General features: G+C 47.7%; 1 protein-coding gene across 1 annotated transcript in view; it reads left to right on the forward strand.

Moving 5' to 3' along the window:
* The first annotated feature begins 14166 nt into the window (after positions 1-14166).
* Positions 14167-18946, forward strand: part of Cgn (cingulin) — a 28062-nt gene continuing 23282 nt past the window's right edge. The window contains exon 1 of the mRNA XM_052179853.1: positions 14167-14253. The gene's annotated coding sequence lies outside the window, so the exon portion shown is untranslated. The remainder of the gene's footprint in view (positions 14254-18946) is intronic.

Genomic DNA, 18946 nt, shown 5'->3' on the forward strand with positions numbered 1-18946 from the left:
GAGGAAGCACTCAGGACTAGAAGACATTTAGGCTTTTATAGGCTGCATACAGAAGCAAACTAGAAAAATCATTTGATTGGCCAGAGGCAAGTGCTTGCCTTATTTGGCCATGGTGTGGCAAGTTGGTAGCCTGTGATTAACTGAGACTCAGCTCCTGCATTCTCCTAAATTAGGATTCAGGTTGCTTACATGCTAGGTTAGGTTACAGTTTGTTACTACATAGGAACTCGAAATATGGAGACTGCCCGAGGCTAATGACCTCCTCCTTAATTTAACAATGCTACCTTGCTGGCTTTAAAGATGTTTAAAGGGGCCAGGAGCCAAGGAATGTGGAGAGACAAGGAAGCCAGTCCTCCCCAGACTCTTCAGACTGCACAGAGCCCTGCTGAAAGTGGGAAGGTAGGATTTTTGGCCAGCAACATGAGATAATAAATTTGTGGGTTTTAAAAACAACTAAAGTTTGAGGCCAGCCTGGTCTACAAAGTGAGTTCCAGGACAGCCAGGGCTACACAGAGAAACCCTGTCTCGAAAAATACCAAAACCCTAAATAAATAAATAAATAAATAAATAAATAAATAAATAAATAAATAAATAAAAATTGTGATGATTTGTTGTAGTAACTAAAGAAAATTAATGCACACGCAGTCCCCAGCAAGCAGCAGGTACTTCATAAACATGTGTTTCTTGACTAACTTCATTGTATCTTGAACCTCAGTGAATATTTTAAAGTTTTTTTTCATTTAACTTTTGATTTTGAATTTTCAAGACAGGGTTCTCTGTGTAGCCTTGCCTGTTCTAGAACTCACTCTTTAGACCAGGCTGGCCTCAGATGCAGAGATTTGTCTGTCTCTGTCTCCCAAGTGCTGGGATTAAAGGTATGTACTGCCGCCGCCGCTGCCGCGATTTATTTACTTAATTTTTTTTTTTTTTTTTGAGACAGAGCATCTCTGTAGACCATCCATGAACTCACAAGAGATCCATTTGCTTCTGTTTCCCAAGTACTGGGACTAAAGGCATGTTCCCATTGGCCCAAGGACTTGCTGGAAGGCAGAAAGGAACTTTTTTTGGTGTGGTGAGCCTAAGATCCCAGTACTTCAGGGAGGCACCAGTAGGAGAATCACAGGTTCAAGGCTAGCCTTTTCAAAACAACAACAATGAAACAAACAAAAAGGGCAGAAAGTAGATTTAGAAATCATACCAATGCTTTTATTCTGTAATATGTTTAAAAAACCCTCCTAGATACATTCCCTGCCAAGTTTCTTGATTTTTCATATATATATATATATATATATATATATATATATATGTATATACACACATACACACACAGAGTTTATTTTTTATTTTATGTGCATTGGTGTTTTGCCTGTATGTATGTATATGTAAGTGTGTCAGAACTGGAGTTACTAATAGGTGTGAGCTGCCATGTGGTTGCTGGGAATTGAACCCAGGTCCTCTGGAAGAGCAGCCAGTGCTCTTAACCACTGAGGCATTTCTCTAGCTCCTAATTTTATTGTTTTATATGTGTCTATGTATATAGGTGTTTTGCCTGCACCTGTGTCTGTGCATCACACGTAGTATCTATAGAGGCCAGAGGAGGCGTAAAATCCCCTGGAAATGGACTTCCAAGCAGTTATAGGCCTTCATGAGGTGCTGGGATCCCAGCACAAGTGCTTTGCTTGATTAGTCAGTGCTCTTCACCACTGAGCCATCTCTCCAGCCCTCCCAACAATAAGGACAGGTAAAAAGCTGATTTACAATCCTTTCATGTTACCAGGTTCCTTTATTATCCTGTCTTCTTTTAGCCCTCATCTACATACGTCTTTTCCCCTGGTGCTAGGGACTAGAGTCGGGACCCTGCACATGTGAGCAGAGCCCTACCATTAAACTATACTCCACCCCTAAACTATCTGTACACACATACATAATCATAATTGCATTGTGTGTACACACATATACATATTTGTAGTTTTAGTCTGATGTGATGGCAGAAACTTTTAATCCCAGCAAAGGCAGGCAGATTTCTGAGTCCGAGGCCTGGTCTACAAAGTAAGTTCCAGGACAGCCAGGGCTACACGGAGAAACCCTGTACCAAAAAAAAAGCAAAACGAAAGAAAAGCCAAAAATCCATATGATGTCATTTTCTTGTTTTCTCTCTCTTTGGAGTCTCATTCTTTTTCCACTGGGGCACTGGAACACAGCAAGAGGTTTGTTAGGGGTCATGGAATGATAGCTAAGGGCAAAAGCAGCTGGATGAGGCAGAGAACCATTTTGAAGATCTGTCAAGGTCTCAGTCAACTCCGTGGAAATGGGGCAAAATTGCCAGAGCAGTCTCATGGTTTTCAGGAGTGACCAGGCCTGGGTGTGCACACCATGCCTATTAGTTTCTGGGGTGTGGGTGGGAAGAATGCAGTCTTGACCTGAACATTGTAATAAATTTGGACAGAGTTGCTTTGGAAGAAGCGAGATAAGGACATTCCAGACAGAGTACTGTCTTCCTTGGTGTGTTTGTGTGTGTGTGTGGGGGGGGGGGGGGATGGGGAAGGCTGGCTTCACAGTCCTCCTGCCTCAAACACTGATGTCCAAATGTGCTTCACCACACCCAACCCCAAAATGCCTCTCTCTTTCTCTCTCTCTCTCTCTCTCTCTCTCTCTCTCTCTCTCTCTCTCTCTCTCTCTCTCTCTCCCCTAGTTTTTCAAAACAGAAGTTCTCTGTGTAGTCCTGGCTGTCTTGGAACTCTCTCTATAGATCAGGCTGGCCTCAAACTCATAGAGATCTGCCTGCCTCTGCCTCCCAAGTGCTGGGTTTAAAGGTGTGCACCACTACCTCGTGGTACATCTCTTTCTCTTATTATGTAGATTTTTTTACATTTATTTTGTGTATGTGTGAATTCAAGAACGTGCATGCCCTGTGTGTGGAGGTCAGAGGACAGCTTACAGGAGTGCATTCTTTCCTTCTACCATGTGGGTCCTTGAGGATCTCAAGTTGTCAAGGTTTACTTGCTGAGACATCTTGCTGGCCCCAAAATTATGTCCTTTTTAATGATAATCCAATCCAGGCTGCTCCAGTTCACCCTTGTGCCATGGGAGTTCAGTTCTCCATACATATTTGATAAGGGTTTCCTGGCTTTCTCTTCTTGTGGGAAACCATAAACGAGAGATGAAGAAAGTTAGTAGATTGTTGGGCGCTCCTTCCTCCTCTTCTTTTTTGGAGGGTGGTGGGAAGTGGGGGAGCAATGACTGGATCTCATATGTAGCTGAGACTAGCCTGGCCTCAAACTTTTAGCAATCCTCCTGCCTCAGTTTCCTGAATGCTGGGCTTACAGGCCACCATGCCCAGCTTCCTCGTTAACTTCTCGAAAGTCTCCTTAACCCAGATCTTGCCCCCATGGTGTATCAGATGCCAGGGTCAAAACTGATTCCTGAGGGTCTAAGACCCCTTTGCAGCCTGGGTTTGCTGCTTAGGTTGCCCTTCATGGTCACGCTTAGGCATCAGGGCACTGAGAGGTGCCTCCGCGTGGCCCGTTCCTTTCCCTACGTGATAGTAGCCTTGCTTTTCCTCTTTTTCTTCCTTTCTTTTTCTTTTCTTTTTCTTCTGATGAGAGACTCTTTACCCTCGACAGCATGGCTTTTTCCCTTGTTGCCTGGTAGTCCCTATCTACATAAAGTTCAAAGCGCCCAAGGCAGCCTTAGAATGTCTTCAACATGTGCCACTTGCTAGAAAGAATTTGAGCCTTTGGGGCCTAGGACTTTTTTTTTTTTTAAGATTTTTTTATTTATTATATGTAAGTACACTGTAGCTGTCTTCAGACACTCCAGAAGAGGACGTCAGATCTTGTTATGGATGGTTGTGAGCCACCATGTGGTTGCTGGGATTGAACTCAGGACCTTCAGAAGAACAGTGAGTGCTCTTACCCACTGAGCCATCTCTCCAGCCCCATGGGGCCTAGGACTTCTAACCCTGCAGAGCCAGGAAGCTCAAAGTCCTCTAGGAAGTCAGAGGATATCGTCTCAAAGGGTTCTTTCTCTTCATCTGCCTTTCTGTGGGTTCTGGGAAGTGAACTGAGTCTGCCAAGCTTGAAAGACAAGTGCCTTCACCCATAGAGCAGCTTCGCTGGTCCCAGGGTGTCAGTCTTTTGAGCTACTAGGTATATGGATCAGAGCAGTGTTTCTGGTGAGGGAAGGGGCTGCCTTCAGAACCTAAAGGGCCCTCTGTGAATTCTTTTTCTTTCTGACAGGGGACCAGAGGTGCAGCAGTGTCTTTGTTTGAGACAGGGTCTCACTATGTAGCTGTGGAAGACCTGGACCTTCACAGATCCTCCTGCCTCTGTCTCTGGGATTACAGGCATGTACCACAATGCCTGGCAGCAATGGTGCCTTTTACATCGAAACAGATGTCCCATAAGTCCTGGATTCTTAAAAACGTGACCGATGTTGCAGGTCCCACTTACTTCCATGTCCAGGAGGTCATATATTTTACAACACCAGCTACTTTTGCCCAGCCTAACTCATTAGTATGATGCCATCCACAGGATGTCCTAGCAGGTTGTTCTAAGTAGGGTAGGCTCACTGGCAGCTGGCCTTTGGCTAGGGTGCTGTCTGTCACCATGCCCAGCGGGGTTCTAGGTATCAGTGACAGTTCAGCTGTCCAACAACCCTCCAAATGCCCATGTCTCCTCTCCTCTGTATTTTAAAGAGGAAGTATCACAAGCCCCATTTTGGAAGGATGGAGATCAAATCAGTAATGCATGGTTCCTACATTGCTGGCGTTGCCTGTCTTCACGAGCAGCCCACCAGTCAATGAGTTTGAGGTCTGAAAAGTGACTCAGGTCAGGAAGCTAATCCACGGAGTGTGCATTAAAAAACAAACAAACAAAACCTCAGGATCCCTCCTCAGCTTTCTGCCCATCCATCCTTGCTTGCTTTGCTTTGTTAATGTGTGTGCTTGGGGAAGGGGTGCACATGCACGTGTATGGAGGTCAGAGGTCACCTTCCTCAATTGTTCTTCACCTTATATTTTGAGACACCATCTGTCATTGTATCTAGGGCTTACCAATTAATTGAGGCTGACTGACCAGCAAGCCTCGGGGATGGCCCTTGTCCCCGCTCCCCCACTGCTGGGAGAATAGGTATCTGCTGCTGTGCCTGGGTTCTTGGGAGGCAGCTAGGTTCATCACACACCTCCAGTCCATCGTTGCACCCAGTCTTGTTTTCCTTTTCTTCTGGGAGGCAAGGATCCAAACTGAGGTCCCCAAGTTGGTTCAGCAAGCACTTTATATTTTCAGTAATATCCTTGTTTGGATCCCCATCTGCTTTGCTATGAGAGATGGTTCTGTTAACCATTTATTCCCATTCAAAGTGTCAGACTCCTCTGGCTGCCGGTCTAGTCTTACTAATCACTACAGTAACGAAGACCTCCACCCCCAGGGTTCTGGTAAATGCTGCTGCAAGCAGTTCCTAACTCACCAGACCATCTCTGCTGCTACAAAAGGGCCAGGCTAGAGATAGTGCTGCCTCCTCTTTGCTCTAACTTGCAGATAGTAAGCTTCTTGATGCTGTTGCTACTTCTCTTCGCAGTGCATTCCCGGAACAGCGCATTCCTGGAGCACTGTAATCACAGCTGTAATTCCGGAGCAGCGTTCCTTGGTAGGGCTTCTGGCAGCTTAAGGTCAGCTCTGGTTTGCATACTTCTATGGAGTATTTAGTCTTTTCTTTCCCCAGTTACTAGACTGTTCAGGTATTTGAATTTCTCTCAGCAAGGGAGGTCACTTCCTCTGTTTGCAGAACTCCCTGGGGTGTCCTTACCAGTATGTTAATTCTATACCAAGAAAGTGGTGCCATCCACACTAGGGTCAGTTCTACATGTCTGTCCATCTGCACATCTGAGAAGTAGAGGCAGAAGGGTTGGGGTTTCAAGGCCATCTTCAGCTACTTAGTGAGCTTGAGACCAGTCTGGGCTACACGAAACCAAGTCTTTTTTTTTTTTTGATTTGGTTTTTTCGAGACAGGGTTTCTCTGTGTAGCCCTGGCTGTCCTGGAACTCACTCTGTAGACCAGGCTGGCCTCGAACTCAGAAATCCGCCTGCCTCTGCCTCCCAGACTGCTGGGATTACAGGCGTGCGCCACCACCGCCCGGCTCGAAACCAAGTCTTAAAAAACAAAAACAAACAATAGGTCCAACAACAAGAGAAGTGTGGTCTATGCTGATCTCAGTTGTCCCTCAGGCACTTTTTACATTTCATTCTCTAAATTAAGCGCAGTAAAATCTGTTCCCAGGGATTCTGGAGAGATGGTTTGGCAGTTAAGAACCATCTTAATCCAGCACCTACACGGTAGCTCACAACCTCCTGTAACCCTGGTTCTGGGCATCTGCTGTACACAGACATGCATGCAGGTGTGCACACGTGCCCACACATGCAAGCACACATCCACACACAAAAACAATAAAATAATAAAAAAAAGAAATAACCTTAGGACCTTAGTGAACTAAAACACACACACACACACATACACACAAACTATACAAGGATATGATGCTCTTATGTATGCTGAAGGAGAAGGTTTATTGTAGATAGGAGACAGAGACATCTCAAAGGATTCAGAATGAACCAGGCAGTCAAGGGGGAAGGGAGAGCAAGAGAGGAAGAGAAGAAAAGAGATGAGAGGAGGGGAGGGGAGGGGAGGAAGGGGAGGGGAGGGGAAAGGAAAGGACTAAAAGAGGAGGGAGGAGATCAAGTGTCCAAGATATCTCACAACCAAAGTGGCTGAAATTATATAGAAATCAGGAAGCCAAGGGGAGGGTTTAGGGTGTGCCATCCAGAAGAGATGCAGGAGAGCCTGGTGGTCAGCGTTCCCTTTGATATGTTAATGGGCACTTCAGTTAGCCATTTGTCCAGAGGCCTAACTGCAGAGCCTACTTCCACAGCATTCTGAGGCCTAGCCCTGCTCCCATCAGAGTCCGAAGCTACCTCTCAATTCTAGTCACTCAGATACTTTGAGCCCTAGTCCCTTTCTCCCCTTACAGGGCCCATTATAGCCCCACTGGACTGAGCCGCTACTGAACCTTAATTAGAATTCTGGTGGGCCAGAGAGATTCTGAGCAGGAAGAGGCCTCTGCAATGTCTCTCCCATGGAGGGAGAGCTAGCTCTTAGCAGACAAGAGTAGGCACCCCTCTTAAAACTCAGAGGAGTGTAGGCAACCAAAACCTTTTCAGTGCCTTCCTAGATCTTCATCCAGAGCTTAGGGGTTCCTGGCTTTCCCATCCAGAACCCTGAGCTTGATTGCAGATGGGCCTCTGGGAACTCTGGAGTTGGGTGTTTGGTTTTCAGATATTCTGCAGTCACCCCCTGCTGTAGATAAGGGCCTCTTTGTCATCCATCAGAGAGGCCTCTGGCCCTCAGTTAATTTTCAGTGTTTGTTAGCTGCTCTCAGCTTTTCGTTATCTCCTGGCGGGGCTCAAAGCAACTTAATAACAGCCAGCCGATTGGTTCCACGCTCTCTTGTTCACTGCTGTCTCTCTGCCTGACATTGTTGCAGGACAGGACTCCCCCATGTCACCCTCAGGGACAAGGTTAACACTTGGGCCAACCTCCTCCCAGAGCCTATTGTACCTTACCCTATCCAGAGGGCTTTTGTTATCCAGAATCTTCTGTTGCCTAGCATGACCTTGAACTCTTGGGCTTAAGGTGTCCTCCTGTCTCAGCCTTCTGAGTGGTTCCGAAATAAGTGTGGAGGGGTTCTTATTCTTACCATAGTCCTGGCTGTCCTGGAACTCACCAGGTAGACCAGGTTTTTTTTTTCTTCCACTCTAATCAACAGTGGTCTAAACAACAGAATCCTTTCAAGTGTTTTTTGGAAGCAGGTGCTAAGACAAAGCTGTTCTGGGCAGTAAATGTCTGTGTGGCAGGGAGGAAGCAGGGACAGGCAGGGTGAGTCTTTGGTGCAGATCCAATACCTTTCACTGAAATGGACACGAGAAACAAAATCAGGCAAGCTGGACCTCAAGTCACAGGGCAGACCCTACCAACAGGAAGTTCTAGAGCAAAGAGAGCCCTTATGGAGAGTCCAGCAGTGGGCGCGACTGTCAGCCCCTCCCTCCCTCACATCTATGAAGCTGGCTCACTGACTAGAGGCCTCTGGGAAAAGTGTGGTCTTAGCTCTGACACTGGTGCAGATCCTGAAGCCAGCAAGGCTGGAACAGAAGGTCAGATTCTCTTTTACAGGACCCAGAGCTGTTCTGTCAGGTCTCCCATCTCTGAATCCAGTGCTCCTCCCTCCACGGGTGTTATTTATTTATTTATTTATTTATTTATTTATTTATTTTATTGGTTTTTGAGACAGGGTTTCTCTGTATAGCCCTGGCTGTCCTGGAACTCACTCTGTAGACCAGGCTGGCTTTGAACTCAGAAACCCGCCTGCCTCTGCCTCCCAAGTGCTGGGATTAGAGACGTGCACCACCACCGCCTGGCTCCACGTGTGTTATTTATGTATGCACCCACATGTGTGCCCATGGAGGTGGTTCTTCAGGAAGCCCCCTCACCTTTGTTTTTTGAGACAAAGTCTCTCGTTGCTCCCAAATACCTAGAATACCAAATAGGCTAGTCTAGCTGGCCAGCGAGCTCCAGTGATCTCTCTGTCTCTGGGATTACAAGGACACACATACACTGCACCCAGATTTTTAACTGGGCTCCGGGAATTGAACTTAGGGCTTCTTCACACTTGCAAAGGAAGTGCTTTCCTGACTGAGCGGTCATCTCATCCCAGCCTGTTATTTCTGCCTGTCAACTTGCCTCTGCAGTATGAAACATAAACTTCAAAAAAAAAGTTCAGATGCAGAATTGAAGCAAATTAATCAATCAGTAAAATTCCGCCAAAATTATGATGCAGTAGACAGGGAGGACTGGAGGAATCTTGAGGAACTGGGGCTATGAATATAGATTGCTAAGCTTGTCTCCCTCACTGACAGGAGAAGGGAGGTGATGGGAGACAAGATGGGAGGCGGAATCAGCTGTTGTTTGGGTGTGTGGGGAAAAGCTGGCTCTCTGCTCAGAATGTTGTTTTAACAACTCTGAAAAAAAATTGTGGAAAGAACCCTTTTTTTAAAAAAAAAAATTCCATCAGAATTAGTGATATATGGCTTTTTTGTTGTGTCTTTTCCTTTCAAAGAACACCCTTACTTTCAGTTTACACTGGAAACTTTGAAGGTACTGGGTTTAGCTGCCTAGGCTATCACAGCTACCCTGGCAGCTGCTGGAGGGCAAATGCGACAGAGGCTGGGGACGGGAGAGCAAGGAGCTTTCCCTTGACCAGAGTTAAGCTGGGAAGAGAGGCTTGGACTTCTGAAGAGTTGTCTGCTCGCTGAAGGTCGCTGAGAAAGACCATAACCACCTGCCTGTAAGAGTTCGTGAGAATAATATAACCGTGAGCTTGGTGTGCTAGACAAACGGTCACACCAGCACTTGGAATATGGATCCAGGGGGATGGCCATGACACCAAAAATAAAGGAATAAAAATATGGATATAAAAATCTGGATTTTTTTTTTTTAAGGACAGGGTCTCACTGTGGAGCCCTGGTTCACCTGGAATACGGAGATGCCTCTTCCTCCTGAGTGCTGGGATGAGGGGTGTGTGACACCACAGCCAGCTTGGGCTCACCTTCTTAATTCCCAAAGGAGGCTGAAGATGGAAGATGACAAAGAACTGAGATGGAACTATAGCTCTCCCAGAGGTGGTTAGGACATGATATCTTGACTCCAGAAGCAGGGCTGTGTTTGGAAGTCACTGGTCTCCATGGGTCTGCTTCCCAGGCTAAGCTGAGAAGACTTGAGAAATGGGTGAGGAGAAGGAAATGCCTTTTGGAGATCCTTGGAGGTCTTAGACCCCAGAGTTGGAAGGTGTATGAAGTATTACTGTGACCTGTTCTTCTGTTGTTCCCCTTCCCTCTCTTCCTTCCTGTCCTTCCCACTCCTCTATCTCCCTCCCGCCTTTCTTTATTTTTTCCATAAAGGGTCTGCCTTACTTACTTTTCTATTGCTATAAGATACGATGATCAAGCCAGGCAGTGGTGGCACAAGCCTTTAATCCCAGCACTTGGGAGGCAGAGGCAGGTGGATTTCTGTGTTCGAGGCCAGCTTAGTCTACAGAGTGAGTTCCAGGACAGCCAGGGCTATACAGAGAAACCCTGTCTCGAAAAACAAAAATAACAACAATAAACAAAAAAAAACCCCAAAACAACAACAACAACAAAAACACAAAACCCTCAAAAGCCAAACTAGAAACATCCTGAAAAAGCTTCTAGGTCGTGGTCTTCTGTCCTGATGAACCAGCCTGCCTCCATCTTGGGCTTGGAAACCATCTTATTGTAAAGACAAACTAGGTTTGCTCCTGTTTATGATTAAACCTGTTTCTCAAGGGTGGGGTTATGTCCCACCTGTAGCCTTAACTACAAATGGTCCTGGACCTGCCCATTCCAGGAATGGCAATCGCGTCTTTGTCCCAAAAAGTTGTTTATAACCATCTTGCAACCCTACCTTTGTATCATAAGGTTGTATGACTGCGTTGTTATGACTACCTGCTGCTATGACTACCTTGTTAAGCCCACCTTACAACCTTGTCTTTGTTTTGGGAGGGCCGAACTTGTTATGCTTATGTTTTGCTCCTATAATTCCGCCTACTTTGCCTACCAAATCCCCCATTTAGAACTCCCCTGCCCCTGATCTATAAAAGGGTTGCCTTGTCTCTTTCACATCAAATGCTGAGCTCTCAAACCCTGCCTTAGGGGAGTCAGTCCGTGCCCACAAATAAAATAGCTTGCTTTAGGGCTGGAGAGATGGCTCAGCGGTTAAGAGCACTGACTGCTTTTCCAAAGGTTCTGAGTTCAAATGCCAACAACCACATGGTGGCTCACAACCATCCCTAATGAGATCTGATGCCTCCATTTAGCCAAGGTGGTTTGGATCGTGGTCTTCCTCCTCCCATCTTTGGGATTAAGAGTCCCCTTCACTTTGCACTGCCTTAGTGCGCAAGGCTGCCTACCTCCATCAAGCCTTAGCATTGCACCTGTCATACAGACCTAGCTTAGCCTTCTGCCAGGCCTCAGCTGCCTTGCTCCAAAGCCCTCCGTACGTGGCTGCAGTCTTGGTGCACTCTTGCACCCTCATGCTCTGAGGCTGAGGGTGAAGGATGGAGAGGCCAGCCTGGGTGTCATGAACATGCTAGGCCCAGGGAGTGGCACTGTTTGGAGGTGTGGCCTTGTTGGAATAGGTGTGTCACTGTGGGCATGGGCTCTAAGACCCTCATCCTAGCTGCCTGGAAGTCAGTCTTCCACTAGCAGCTCTCAGATGAAGATGTAGAACTCTCAGCTCCTCCTGCACCATGCCTGCCTGGATGCTGCCATGTTCCCACCTTGGTGATGATAGTTGACTAAACCTGTAAGCCAACCCCAATTAAATGTTGTCCTTATAAGACTTACCTTGGTCATGGTGCCTGTTCACAGCAGTAAAACCCTAACTAAGACACTGAACTGCATCTAAACTGTACAGTCTATCTTGGCATCTAACACCCTTTATCTTCCTACCACTTCCCCATTCCTTTGCGCACGCTGTAGGCTCCCTCTCCTTCTGCTCCCCTCAGCAAACATGGTTTTCTGCTCCTGGCCACTGTACATTCTCTTATTCCCATTCATCTTTCTCCAGCTTTTCCCCCTAGGTAGGTGCTCCCCTGTGACACCCCCCCCCCTGGTTGAACCTAGAGCCTTAGACACGACAGGCAATACTTCTCTACTGAGCGACAGGCAATAATTTTTTACTGAGCCAAATCCTCCGCACGTGCGAGGCGAACACTCTTCCGAACCACAGGCCACTAACATACCTGCTTTCCTCTCTTTCTTGATCTGCACGGTTAGAGAAATCTGTCTAGTGTGAACTGTAGAAATGATCCCTGTAAGTATATAACTTACCTGTTTTCTAAACGTTCACATCAGGTTACACCTCATTTTGGTTGAGAAGAAACCTTCTAGTAAGCAAATCATTTGTGCTTTTCCCCTGGCCTCTATCGTACCCCACCCACTCCACCCCCTCCTCACCCCCCCACCCCCTGCTCCCCCACCCCCACCCCCCGGCTTCCAGATAATTTCAATATCTCCAATTTTTTTGAGAGAATTTTCAGCCTCGAAGAGACTCAATCAGGTTTTTTCTGGGGCAGGTCCAGCAATCTGGTGTCTGATTCAGTTTCTTCAACTTTCTCTTCTTTTATAACTACTCTTCCAGAAAAGGGATTTCACCTTTATTTAAGCCCAGGCAGGGGGTTGGGTCATTTTAGCATCTCTCCATAACACCCTCCCCCATGGTGTAGCTCTGGTTGGCTTAGAACTCAATTTGAAGACCAGTCTAGCCTTAAACTCTGTGTTAGGATCAAAGATGTGCACCAGGATAGATTCTCTTTTGAATGGGGGCGGGGAATTGATGGTGGGCGCCTCAGGCTGCCATTCTTCCCCGCCTGTGTTTTAGAGTTGGATAATTACTGTTTCTACCCACTACAAATACACTAAGTACAGCCCAAGGGGTACCCAGGAGAGTTCCTTTCCCTTCACTTTTCCAGCACTGGGGCCAACTCATCAGTCGGTCTGTTTGTTTCTTTAGTTATTTTTAAGATCTCTTTTCCAAACCACTCTTTGGTCTAGAAGTAACCTGATCCAGTAACCATGCACATCACTTCTGCAATAGGTCGCAAACCGCACTTACTTCATATTTCTCTCTTCTCTTCTCTTCTCTTCTCTTCTCTCCTCTCCTCTCCTCTCCTCTCCTCTCCCTCTCCTCTCCCTTTCCCTCTCCCTCTCCCTCCTTCCCTCCCTCCCTCCTTCCTTCCCTCCCTCCTTCCCTTCCCCCCTCCCTCTCTCCCTCATTCCCCCTCCCTCCTTGTTCCTCCTTAGGGCTCTATCCCTTATAGAAGGCTTCTCTTGGAATGCGGAGGCCTAGCAACCCAGCTACCGAACAGGTAGGTGGACTTTCCCCTCCAGGGTCCACGCCCAGTATCTGAAGGCTGGGGGAGGGGAAGGGAATGCTCTCCAGCTTAACGCCACGGAAATGCTGGCTGTAGCGAAGATTCCTCTTCAAACCTGAATATATTACAATAAATATTTACTGAACAAATAAAGGTGAGAACTATTCAGAGGCCAGCAAGGTAAGCTATGCCAATCTTCTTTTAACATACCTCAGCGGTTAACACTAGGAGCCAGCTATAATGTTACCTGCCTCAGTCTGCAGGCAAAACACCCCAGAGTCTTTTTGGTGTAGCGGGACCAAAAGCCCTACTTGACAGGCTTTCAAAAAAGGTGGATTTACAGTCTGTGCCTGAGTCCCTTTCTGCTTATAAAGAAGGTTCTTCTGATGCATGTAAATTTACAGTACTCGGTTCCCAAGTCATTCATTCTATATATATTTTATTAAGAGCCAAGTATGTGCTGACCTCTGTTATAGGCGTTTGAGATGAAGCGTACAAAACAAAAGAAAAAATTAAGATCTCGGCTCTTATAGGGAGATAAAATGATGAAAATGATTTTCAGGGTGATGTAAATTAGGTGATTACATCTTACAAAGAAAAAGGGTGCAAAATGACTATGGAGGCCAGGGGCCCGAGGATGAGAATCCACGACTGGGGTTCTGGTTCCGATTGCTGATAAGGCAGGCGAGCAGAGATGCAGGACGCGCTGACATCGGGAGACTACGAAGAAATTTTCTGCGGAAAGCGACAGGACTGTATTCCGGCTTATGCGGAGGCAGATGATGGGCAGAAAGGGCTGTGAACCGAGATTTGCTTTGAGACGAGCACGCGGAAGGCACTTCCCACAGAACCCAGGGGATGCTCCGGCGCTAAGCTACTCGGGTCCGCAAAGCCCCGACGCCCCCAAAATGGCCTCTTAGTCCCCCCCCCCGCGCCGTGCCCCGCCCCTGCCCCACCAGCCCACGTGACCCCACCTCCCCTCCTGTCCACCGGGCTGGCGACCCCGGTTCTGGGTTCCCGCGGTGTCTGCCCCGCCCCTTGTGGGAAGCTGACCAATAGAAGAAGAGGTGAGGCGGGGCTGGAGGTGACGGCCAATGGGGCGGAGCTCCTGGGGAGTAACAGGTTGGTGGGCGGGGGCGAGGAGGGAGCTCAGAGCTCGGAGGGGCTGGGCTGCAGCCGCGCGTGCAGCTCGGGCGGACAGAGCGCGAGACCCTGCGGGGTGCGCGAACCCGGGAGCACCGATCTGGGCCCGGGTGAGTGAGCCTGTCGGGAGCGAGGATACCTGCGATGCGGGTGGGCCCTCAGGAGTATGCTTGAGGGGCGGAGTGGAGACATCAAATGCCCTCCTCCTGGGCACAGGTGCTGAGTTTAGGAGGAAGGGCGGTCAGAGTGCGGTGGCCGAATTAAGAGCTGGCCCCTACGCCACGGTGCCAGAAGCGAGTGGCTGGGAAGGTGCCAGGTGTGAGGCACCTGAGGGTAAGGTTATTCCCAGGCCATGCATGCATTTCAGCGCTACAATCTCTGGAGGTCAGGCGCCAGCCCTTGGGGCAAAATTTCTCTTGGAGACCAGCGTGGGGGCGGGGGAGGGTTCATCCTATTGGAGCAAATGGAAGTGCCGCCAGAGGTTCAGAGACTCAAGTGGTGATGTCCACATGTGCTGTTTTTTTTTGGGGGGGGGTGACTTTCCCCCTCCGACAGTCCTTACTGGTCTCTGACACTCTCCTTCTGACTTTGGAAATGCTGAGATGTGGGATCATTCTCTGACCATTTGCCTACAGGTCAAAGCTGTAGCCAGTAAGACACTAAGGTCAGAATATGAGGGCACCCGTCTCTTTCTTAGGTCTGAGATTATTTAAGGTTGTTTCTTTCTTTGCTTTCATGCCAGGGAAATTTTTTTCCTTCTTCCTTTAGAAAGAACTGTCTGTATTCTTCAAGAGAGGGGAATGGAGAAGCATAAATCCCTGGACCCACAAAATAGCTGAGAATGTTTGCTTTCTCGTGTGAGTGAGCCTGTGTGTGTGTGTGTGTGTGTGTGTGTGAAATGAGGATTGAAGCTGAGTTTTACTTAGCCCATGCTGGCCTTGAACTTACCATGTAGCTGAGATTGACCTTGAACTGGTAGGCTGTCTCTGGCTCCCAGTTCCGGGATTACAGGTTTATGTCACCACACCCACCTAAAAATAGTCTTTCTTGGGGGGCTGATATAAAATCGTTCCTTCCAGCAAATACACACGCATTTTTTTCCTTCTTTTTCTTTAGCTCTAGATTGGGGACACTGGTGAGATCTGGAAGTGCAGCTAATTTCCTTGACCCTTCACAGAATCCTCTTGATTCCCTGAAACCCTAGTAGACATCCTTGATTCGTGGTCTCTGCTACTCTGGAGTACCTACTAGTGGTGCAGAAACATAGGCGGAGCTCCCTAGGAGACCAAAAGACTAGGGGAATTACACCTCCACATTCCCAGGCCACATAAGAGGTATATATTGGGCACCAGACAACTTCTGAGGTGAATTTCCTTGCCTTAGGCAGCAGTGGAAGCAGAGTCAACCTTAGCCTGGCCCCTTTGATGCTCTGTCTGAAGACAGTTGCTGTAATTGGGAAATAATTAGCCACCGCTATGTGTGTAGACAAGCTGCCTTTCATCCTGGGTGTCTCGGAGTGTGGGGCTGGCTCTGGGGCCTGCCCATTCAGAGATTTGCCTGATTTTAAGAGGATTCTGGCTTGCTGCGGTTCCCAGACTGGCTTGCCTGCCCTTACCCCTGTGGGAGAGAGGAGGGGAGGGCTGCTTCTCTTTGTGCCAGGGAGGGGAGAACCAAGGGCCTGAGACCGGGGAGCCGACAGAGGTGAGTGGAATGCTGGAACTTGAGAGGGAGTGGTGGAGGGAGACAGTTCCTGTCACACACTGGCTTGTCACCAAGTTCTTTGTGCATCTGTAACTCCTGTCTCCTCCTCCCCACCTTCCGCTGCCTCCTCCAGAGCTGCGGCCTTGGCATATAGGCTGGACAGAGCTTCCACTCTTGGTGGTGTCCCTCTGCCTTTGGTGGGAACCTCTCTGGGCTGCTTTGCAAGGTTCCAGTGTAGCCTTCCCGGCCCTCCCGCCTCTTTGCCTCTCAAACCAGTCCAGCCAGTTTGTAAGGACCCAGTTCTTCATTGTGTTCTTACCTCCACTGGCCAAGCGGCTCTCGTTGGCCTCTCAGGTTTCTGCCTTTTCAGTGACTATGATCTAGAGTCCACTTGGGGAGTTCTGTTTGGGCCTACAAGGAGCCTTCTTATCAAATGATAAGGTCACTGAGTGTTCCGTTCTTATTTTGACCATTTATTTGCTTTCTTGTTACCACCGAGATGGTTCTAACTGCTGTTTTGTTTTGTTTTTTAATTTTTAATTTTTATTTTTTGTCTGTCCACTTTCTAAATGCCCCGGTTATTAAGTATCCAGCTTATTGCCTAGCCCTGTGTCTATCAGCCCTTCCTCCATACACCTGAAACCACCCCACCCCCACCCACACCCACTTCCTGCTAGAAGTCCAGGGACCCTGTCACTGCTTGGAAGCCAGCTGCGTACGGCTGGGCCAGAGGTGATGGAACTGGGGCAGGGCAGGCTAATGAGTAACTCAGGAAGAAGTGGCTGTCTGGTACAGGTGTCGTGTGCTCTCTCCCCGTGTTCAGGCAGAAATGGCAGAGGCAGACAGATGGCTCTGAATTAACTTCTGTCCTGCTCTTTTCCCAGAGTACAGTTGGTGAGAAATGCCCTGGGCATGTGCCAGGCAGGGAAAAGAGGGTCAGGCAGGCATCTGGTGAGAGCCCAGGTCCTGGACTTCATGTTGTTGGTCTTGATCGTTGTTTACCTGCCTAGGGCTTACGCAAGGCCTTGGAGCTGCCCTGCTCCCTTGGCCCCACCCCACTGTCCTCTGTAACTGAAGGCGGGTAGGTTTCGGGTTTTCCGTGTTGAATCATTTAGAGCTCTATTTTCTGACCCACCCTAAAGATCTCTCGGCTCTGGCCCCTGACCCAAAGGTCATGGAACTGAGAGTGATTGAGGTTGGGGGAAGGGGGTCTTTAGAACCTAGGGGAATCACAGGTAGCACCCCTGCATTGTCTGGTCCTTTGGCCCAAGGGGTTGGGCACTTTGCTGTGCCTACACAGGAGCTCCTTGACCCGATCTGGAAGATCTGCAGATATCCTGACAGGGCAGAACTTTATCATGAATAAATCATGTGATTCTTGAGAGCTGGCAGTTTAGGTTCACCTGATTGTAAGATCAGCACTGCATAGGGCAGAGAGTCCAGACCAGGAAGACTTCTTGTTACTAAGACACAAAGAATGCTGTGAGTGCGGCATCCGTGGGCATATCCTGCTGCTGGGAGGGTCTGCCTTGGGTTGGGATACAACCTTCAAAAAGTAATTGTACACTCCCGGGTTCCAGGCAGAGGCAGCTGAGAATCTTGGTCTTTGTCCTAGAGGAGTTTATTGTCTAGTAGAGGACACAGAAAACAATCTCTTAGGTAACTGTATGGAGGTAAACTGAGGTAAACCTGCTGGGAGTATATGTAAACAGTAGAAGCATTGCAAGAAACGATATGGTTTTCTCAGCGAGACAAACACCATGTTCCCTCTTTCTTCTATTTCTTTTTCTTTCAGCTGTCTACCGAAGCTTGGGCGCTCTTTCCCATACACACTGGGCTTTCTAGTCTCCCCTGAAGCCCTTTTTCCTTTTCTTTCTTTTTTTTTTTCGAGACAGGGTTTCTCTGTATAACCCTGGCTGTCCTGGAACTCACTCTGTAGACCAGGCTGGCCTCAAACTCAGAAATCCGCCTGCCTCTGCCTCCCAGAGTGCTGGGATTACAGGCGTGCGCCACCACCGCCCGGCCTCCTTTTTCCTTTTCTTAAAGGCAAGGCTTTCTTTTTTTCCACTTCTGACAACTTCTTTCCATTTCCCGCCTCCCAGCAGCTGTCAATCAGTGTGTCTGCCCTGTGGCTTCTCTCTCAAACTCTGATAAATTGTATTTAAGCTTCCTTCTGAGTTCCATTTATAAATTCTTGTGTTAATGAAACTTAAGAACCCAAAGAGGGAACCTCAATTTCCTCGACAACAATCCCTAGCTACTTAGTGAGTTCAAGACCAGCCTGGGCTACATAGACTTGTCTCCAAAAAAAAAAAAAATTACATTATAAAATTTTTACACATAAAGAAGGCAAGCAGTCTGTTTATTACCTCCTTTTTATAATCATTTTTATTTTTTATGTACTTTTTTTATTTTTTTATTTTTTTATTTTTGCTTGTCTGCAGAAGAGTGACAGATTCTCTAGAACTGGAGTTACAGTTGTGAGCTACCATGTAGGTGCTGGGAACTGAACCCAGGTCCTGGAAGGGCAGCCAGTGCTCTTTACCACTGAGCCATTGATCCATTTCCTATTACTTAAATTTTTATTGAGACAAAATCTCACTATGCAACTGATCTTGAACTCATGGCAATCCTCCTGCCTCAGCCTCACAAGTGCTGGAATTATATATACATGATTTTCCAAGTAAGAGCCTGACTCTAGCACAGTGGTTCTCAGCCTTTCTAATACTACGACCCTTTAATATAGTTCCTCATGATGTGGTGATCCCCTCCAACCATAAAATTATTTTCATTGCTACTTCATAACTGTAATTTTGCTATTGTTAGGAGTTGTAAATATCTGTGCTTTCTAATGGTCGTAGGTGACCCCTGTGAAAGGGTCGTTCAAGCCCCGAAGGGTTGAGAACCCAGAGTGGTTGAGAACCGCTGCTCTCAACCTCTCTGGAGGCTCTGCCTTCACATTTAAAATTCTGTTACAAGTTTGTGTGGGCTGTGTCCTGAAGGAGGTGCATTGCTGCCTCAGGCTCATGACCCCAAGTGTGACTCATTCTCAATAAAGGGGTTCTCCCTGCCTATCCCTTCCTCCAGTTGGGAAGGGCCGGG

This window comes from Apodemus sylvaticus, chromosome 4 (assembly GCF_947179515.1).
Source record: "Apodemus sylvaticus chromosome 4, mApoSyl1.1, whole genome shotgun sequence".
Taxonomy (NCBI): Eukaryota; Metazoa; Chordata; class Mammalia; order Rodentia; family Muridae; genus Apodemus; species Apodemus sylvaticus.